Below are 7,079 nucleotides of genomic sequence, written 5' to 3'. Positions count from 1 at the left end.
CTTCAAGTTCTGTCCATCTTCTCATCCTTGGCAAACTGTTAAATGGAGAGGACTCGAGACAATATAGGCCAGTGGTTCCTAACCTTAGGGTCGCGAGGGTCACTTACGTTTTGTTTGTCTGTTTTAGTTCCGAGTTTAAAGTGAAAGTGATCATCTCTAAGATTTCAGTTTTGTTCTCTTGGGTGACACCTATGGCGATGAGTGGTAATTGCAGGTGAGATCCAAACCGTGTCAATGGGCTCACTATCAGAAAGTGACTTTTTTTTAAATGAAAATGTTTGAGATTGAAACTTTCAATCAGGATTCTGAGAATAAAGGCAGAAAATAAAGTCAGAATTCTCCGATGAAAGTCTGAATTCGGAGAGAAAAAGAAGCATACATGTGACATCACTGACGATGTCCCTGATTATCGACGGTGTACCGGAATTTGAATGTCTAGGGTCCCTAGATTTTTGTGACGTCAAAATCGGGTCACAAGCCAAAAAAGGTTGGGAACCCCTGATTATAGGCAGAAGCCAAAAGCCTATAATATTAGCCTGTGTGTTTGCCGTATGTAAAGCTGGTGAAGTAGTGGTTGTCGGTGAACATGACCAGTGCCGAGGCACGAACACAGCGCAGTGCCGTATCAATCGCATCTCGCTCTATTAATCTCTTTGAACACAGGATGATGCCTTGAGCAGAGATGATTCTGTTTTGAAGCTGGAAAATCCACTTCCCCTCTCGTCGTGCTAAGCAGCTGTTTTCAATGGGCTGTTACTGGGGGCCAATCTTAGCCCCTGACCTAGGCTGATTCGTTGTGAAACGCAGACACAAATTCCTAGGGCACATGTCCAACCACTCCTAGGAAAAAGTGTTTGTTGTCAAAGGAAAAAAACAACAATCCCATTAAATGGTTGGAACGCTGTTCTCGTGCGGTGATACGGGGGCGCTTCTTCCATGAAAGGGGAACATGTGTTGTTGTCGGTGACAAGACATTGGCGCTATCGCTCGCCACTATCGCCGGCTCCAACAGGATTAACCCCCAAAGCTGAGATCTCTGCCTGCACGTAGATGGCCAGATAAAGGCGAGCGATACTCAAAACACCTCACGCCGAACTCAGCGTGTGGCTCGTACATGGAAATGCAGCTTTGTTTACATATTGCTCATATTAGACGTATAAAAGTGGGGTCCGGGCTCTGGGGACCCCCAGGGGTCCTTGAGGGGGTTCCAGGATCTCCCCAGCCAAAAGAGGGATAATTTATTATGCCTCTCCGCCCGTCGATAGCCGTGGCCGGAGGCATTATTTTCACTATAATTCCATCCATAAGTAGCACAATGACAGACTGTATGACTATTTTGGTCATGGGGTTCATATTTCTGTAATAAAACATAAAAGCTAAAATCATATCAGATGGAGGGCCCCGGGACAAAATCGTATCAAATGGGGGTCCGTGGTCTTTGTGTCAGTTTATGGGGTCCTTGACGAGAGAAAGTTTGATAGCCTCTGCCTGAGAAGAACGTCATGTCACGTCAAAAAAGGAGAAGCATCCAGGTCAGCGCTGCTAGGGCGCGCTTCAGCATATGTGAGAATCCGAAGTTCGAAACAAAGTAAAACCTGCATGTGAACTCAAAACACATGTTTATTTTCACGTGTGTGAACACGTCATTTCACATGTGAATTTTTCCCCACATTGTATTCTGACATCAGATTTTTTTTTACTTCACATGTGGCTTTTCTGTCAGCGTATATGAGCAGTGATGCTTCACATGTAGTTGCCCGACAGTAGACAAGTGTTAATTTTCTTTCTTTCTTTGCTGGCTGATGAGTTTGGCTTGCTTTCTCTTGTTGTTGATGTAATTTAGCGAGAGTGGCAGGCAATGTGGATGTTGACATATTCCTCGGCTGATTTAATGACCTGCTTAATTCTGGCACGTGTGCATCCCGCTCAGATGTTTTGCAGTTTTAATTAGTGTAATCATCGCTCTTGAAAAAGGCCACAGGGTTGTTTAATGGCTTGTGTTTGTCAAGATGCGCAGAATTATAACACAATAGACACACCGTTTATTTCAATGCAACAGTCGTTAAGTGATTATGGGTGTCACAATTGATAATGAGGCACACAATTGATTAATCTGAAAGCCAAATTAACCTCTGCGATGTGAGGAGATTTGTCTGACAGTGTTTGGTGTGCAGCACTATTTGTTCTGCAACCAATCACCATCACCACTAAAGTGTATTGTAAACAGTGTTGGGCAAGTTACATTAAAAATGTAATATACTACATATTACTAGTTACTTTCATTTGAAAGTAATAAGTTACTTTACAATATTACTGTCTGTGTAGAGTAACTCGTTACTTATTATACACTACTTTTGCATTACTTTCACCAAAATAACAGCAGTAGCAGAATGACATCGTCGCCCCGGAACCATCCTGAAAAATAATTTCAACCGTCTTGAAGTCCGTGTAAACAATCCAAAATTCTAAATGTTATCCTTTTCCTTTGTTATTGTAATCTATAGTGGTTATTTGCATAAAAACAGACAGTTCTATTAGGAAATGATTGTATCTGTATTTAAATGTACTTTGATTTTAATTTCTTTTTAACTCAATTTGTAACTTTAGTTACTTGACAAAGTAACTGGTATAATATTACTGAAATCCTATAAGTAATAAGTGATATTACTGAGTTACTGCTAAAAGTAATATATTACATGTAATATGTTACTTTTGTAATGAGTTACCCCCAACACTGATTGTAAATGTGCACACAAACACTTATTGCTGTTTCTAGAGACTGGAGAATCATGAGACTTGTATGTGACAGCAATGACCAAACTTGGATTGGAATTATATTAAAAAAGCAATCATACTATAGTTTCTAATGACATAATAACTGCAACTTAAAACATAAAAGCAATATCCATAGTCCATATCCACTACAAAGTCCACTTTAACTACAACTTCCTTTAGCTGTGTGAATTAGGTCAAGCAGCACACATTTATAATTTGATAACGACTGTTTAAATGCACTTCCTCAATAATTAAAAACCACGGTTTGCAGTATGTGAATTACTTATACGCCAGCTAAATTGCATTTTAGTTAGAAAGTGCTTCGAAAGCATCTACTCTATCGTTTAACATAACTTATAGAACACAAAATGAAAATGAACTTTCAATTAAAAGGAATTGCTATCATGAAAAAGAAAGAAAGAAAAAAAACGTTTCCAAGATGGACAAATATGCTGAGCATGCAGTCATTATGCATTCATCTTCACTATGCAAACTGCATACTGCATTTTATCTGGATGAATTATTAACTAACTTAATGAATATTTCATTTTTCTTTATGGAACCATTTAACAATCCTAACAGAGGTAATGACATCTTAAGCAATGCCAAGCAATACCTGGTTATGTGCCTGATGTTGGAGGAGGAAAAGCAGGAGACTTACTGGATTACTTCAGTTATGTTTTGCAACATATGGAGGTATAAGATGTTTAAAGGAAGTTCACACACGCTATGTGCACGCACACGCACACGCACACGCACACACACACACACACACACACACACACACACACACACAGATTCTGCCATCATCTACTCACCCTAATGCCAGTTGAAATGTGTCCATATAACACACAGGGAGGTTGCCAGCACAACTCGAGAGAGATTTCAACTGATCATGACAGAATTTTCATTTTTGGGTGAACTGTTCCTTTAAGGCTTTGTTATATTCTCTTTAATTGTTATTATGTGTTAAAGGGAAAGTTGTGATTTTTTTGATGTGGGGTTGTATGAGGGGAGGGGTAGCTCGTGACCCTGTTCACACTCAGCAGACACCTCTACTTGCCTGACGCGGCTGGTCTCTATTTCTCCAAACTGGGACCGTGCCGGCTGCATGTAGTAGTACACTGACTGTCGGCAAGAACCTCATACAGTACAACCCCACATCAAAAAATCTGAACTATCCCTTTAATTAACATTTACATGATTTACCTGCTTCTTGAAAAGAAAAATACCTTCCTTTCTTCGTGACAGTAAGAGGGATGTAAAACTGATGTAAAATTGGGATGTAAAATTCCCAGCAGCGGTACTTCCGGCTTGGTCAGACGCTCCTACGGACACAATTGGCCGTGTCTGCAGGTGGGATGTCACATTACTGTTCCGGCTGCTACTGTACATCGTTATTACACCATTCGCCCCGCCCATTTTAACCAATGTTTACAAAACGTATTACTATAAACTTATTTTGACTAGTACAGCCTCCCTGAACATGCGTACCAAATTTTGTCGAAGTTTGAGTTTTTTTTGGCATTTGTAGCTCCCCCTACTGTTCAATCGTAAAACAGCTATGCAGACATGGTCATTGATGATATCCAAATTATCTCAAAAGTTTCCAGGCGGACCTTGAGGGAAATTTGTAGACCACCAAGGTCAGCTGAGCATGTGGTGAAGCTTTTCATGAGAATCTGACTCACAGTGGAAGTTATGGCCTGTCACAATCTGACGTTTCAATCTTTATCTATAGTGCCCACATCAGGCCGATTGGGGAAATATTTCTGGAGCTTATGTCCAGGACTGACTGACTGACTGACTGACTGACTCAAACTAAAATGCCTCCTTATGACTAGCAGGCGTTGTGGTAAAAAATAACCTACAGTAGTAATAGAGTGTACTGTATGTAAACATGGCGTCAGTGAACAACTGACAATGACCTGGTTTCACTTCTGAAATCCCTTTGTAGCGGTATCTTAAGAATGGACACAGCATGATCTTCTAGAGAGCAGCCAGGTCAGGTGGGGTTTACACTAAGCAAATTAATTTAATTGCATCATTAACATGACCTTGATTTGTTTCTGGAAACAACTCAGCAGGTCTGGCTTGTAGGGTCATTTACTGCCTGCTTCCTATATGAAGGACACTCACCTATAGCGAGTAATTACAACCCCCCGGCTTGATTAGAAGGGGGGGGGGGGGGATTAGCCGGTAACAAGACAAAATTGTTCTTGATCAATTAATACTGGTAGGCCTAATACATAATAACATTGCAGTGAGGATAGTGGCTAAATAGGTTTTTCTTTTTTCACCCTGGATCAAATTGATTTCTGTACAGCATGTCTATAATACAATCCAATGATGGCTCTTCAGTGTTGGGGGTAACTCATTACAAAAGTAACATATTACATGTAATATATTACTTTTGACAGTAACTCGTCTCAGTAATATAACTTATTACTTATAGGATTTCAGTAATATTATACCAGTTACTTTGTAAAGTAAGTTACAAATTGAGTTAATTGTTTTTAATCAAAGCACATATTTAAAAAAAGATACAATAATTTCCTAATCAAACTGTGTGTTTTTATACAAATAACCACTAGAGATGACAATAACAAAGGAAAAGCATAACATTTAGAATTTTGGATTGTTTATACTGACTTCAAGACGGTTGAAATTATTTTTCGGGATGGTTCCGGGGCGGCGATGTCATTCTGCTGCTGCTGTTGTTTTGGTAAAAGTAATACAAAAGTAGTGTAATAAGTAACAAGTTACTCTACACAGACAGTAATATGATAAAGTAACGTATTACTTTCAAATGAAAGTAACTAGTAATATGTAGTATATTACATTTTGAAAGTAACTTGCCCAACACTGTTGCTCTTCCATGCATTTTGAATACAGATCTTGATTCCAGCCTTAATTGCCGTCTTAGCGGTGCAGTTGTTGTTGTAAGCAGTAATGTCGGAAGCTTGTCTGACTGTTAGGGCAGGCCTGACGAGCGGGGGAGCCAATTTGTCTCCAAAACCCCAAGGAAGTTCAAACTCTCCTAAGTAATTCCCTCAATCCTGACTTCCTAAAACCTTGTCTCCACACAAACAATAGCAACGCTTTGTAAAAGTGATTCTAAAACCGTTGCCAAGCACATTTTATCATTTGAATGACAATGGACCATTTAATTATTGCTGTGCTCTATCTGCTACTTGGCTGTCTTTTGTGTTGTAACAATGGACGATCATTAACGCCATGGGTGATGTGGTGCTGCTCTTATCTGAGGCTCAGTCCTCAGAGTTTAGTTCAGAAACTCCTGTGCCATGACAGGAGCAGCAGCAACTTGTTTTGTTTTGTGTTGTTGTTGTAATTCCTCGGTCTTTGCCACATTAAGATCAAGAAAGTAGTCCTCACACCATTTGACAAAGGCAGGTATACTGTAGGGCACAACCATGATCAGACTCTGAGCCCTGAAGAAGAAGAGACAGTAGAGCAGCGTCGTCAGAGTATCTGAGAAGGAAGCTGCCCTCCTGAGAGGACGCGCAGCAGGATCTGAACAGGATAGAACGCAGGGCAGAAAGAACGCAACCCTGGGGGGCGAACCCGTGTTTGGAAACAATAAAGCTGAGACTTAATATGATTCATTTATCTTGAGTCTTATTTAAAACAGACAGGTAGGCCGAGAGGATTCTCATTTACAACAATGGTCTGGTGAATGAAATGCAGAGAGAGAAGCCGGTTCAGCACTAGAAAGTCCAGTGGAGTTGAGAGGTCTAAGAGAAGGCGTGTCATGAGCACTAATTTGTATAGAAAGTGTAAAACAGCTGACATTTGGAGTTTGTGGTGTTCATACAGGCACATATTATCTGAGTCATCCTAAAGGCCCCTCACACTTAGAACTACACTATAAAGATGATAACTCTAAAGATTTATATACTAGAATAGAATAAGTTGTGAAGGAAGGGGCATTTAGGCATTTTGACACTTCCTATTCACTTCCCTTCCTAAGTTCCTAAGTTTGCAGAATTAATTACATGTCTTCTCCATTTTCTGTCTTTTATTAGTTGTTAGCACCTGCTAACACCTGCTCCCCGCCGCCTACCTGATCATCAGATGCACCTCTCAGACTTGATATGATTTGTTCAAGTATCTAAACTTGTCTACATCCACAGGAAATTGAAGAAAAAACACTACTTTGACAGATTCCAGTCTATAATATAATGATCATGGATTCTCATGTGATATGCCCACAAACGAGCACCCTTAACACCCATTAAAAATGAAAAGATGACAGAAATCTCGAGCAGCTTCCGGTAACGATC

Source organism: Poromitra crassiceps, assembly GCF_964638095.1.
Source record: "Poromitra crassiceps genome assembly, chromosome: 22".
NCBI lineage: Eukaryota > Metazoa > Chordata > Actinopteri > Beryciformes > Melamphaidae > Poromitra > Poromitra crassiceps.
The sequence above is the reverse complement of the archived record's forward strand: the minus strand, read 5'-3'. Positions refer to the sequence as shown.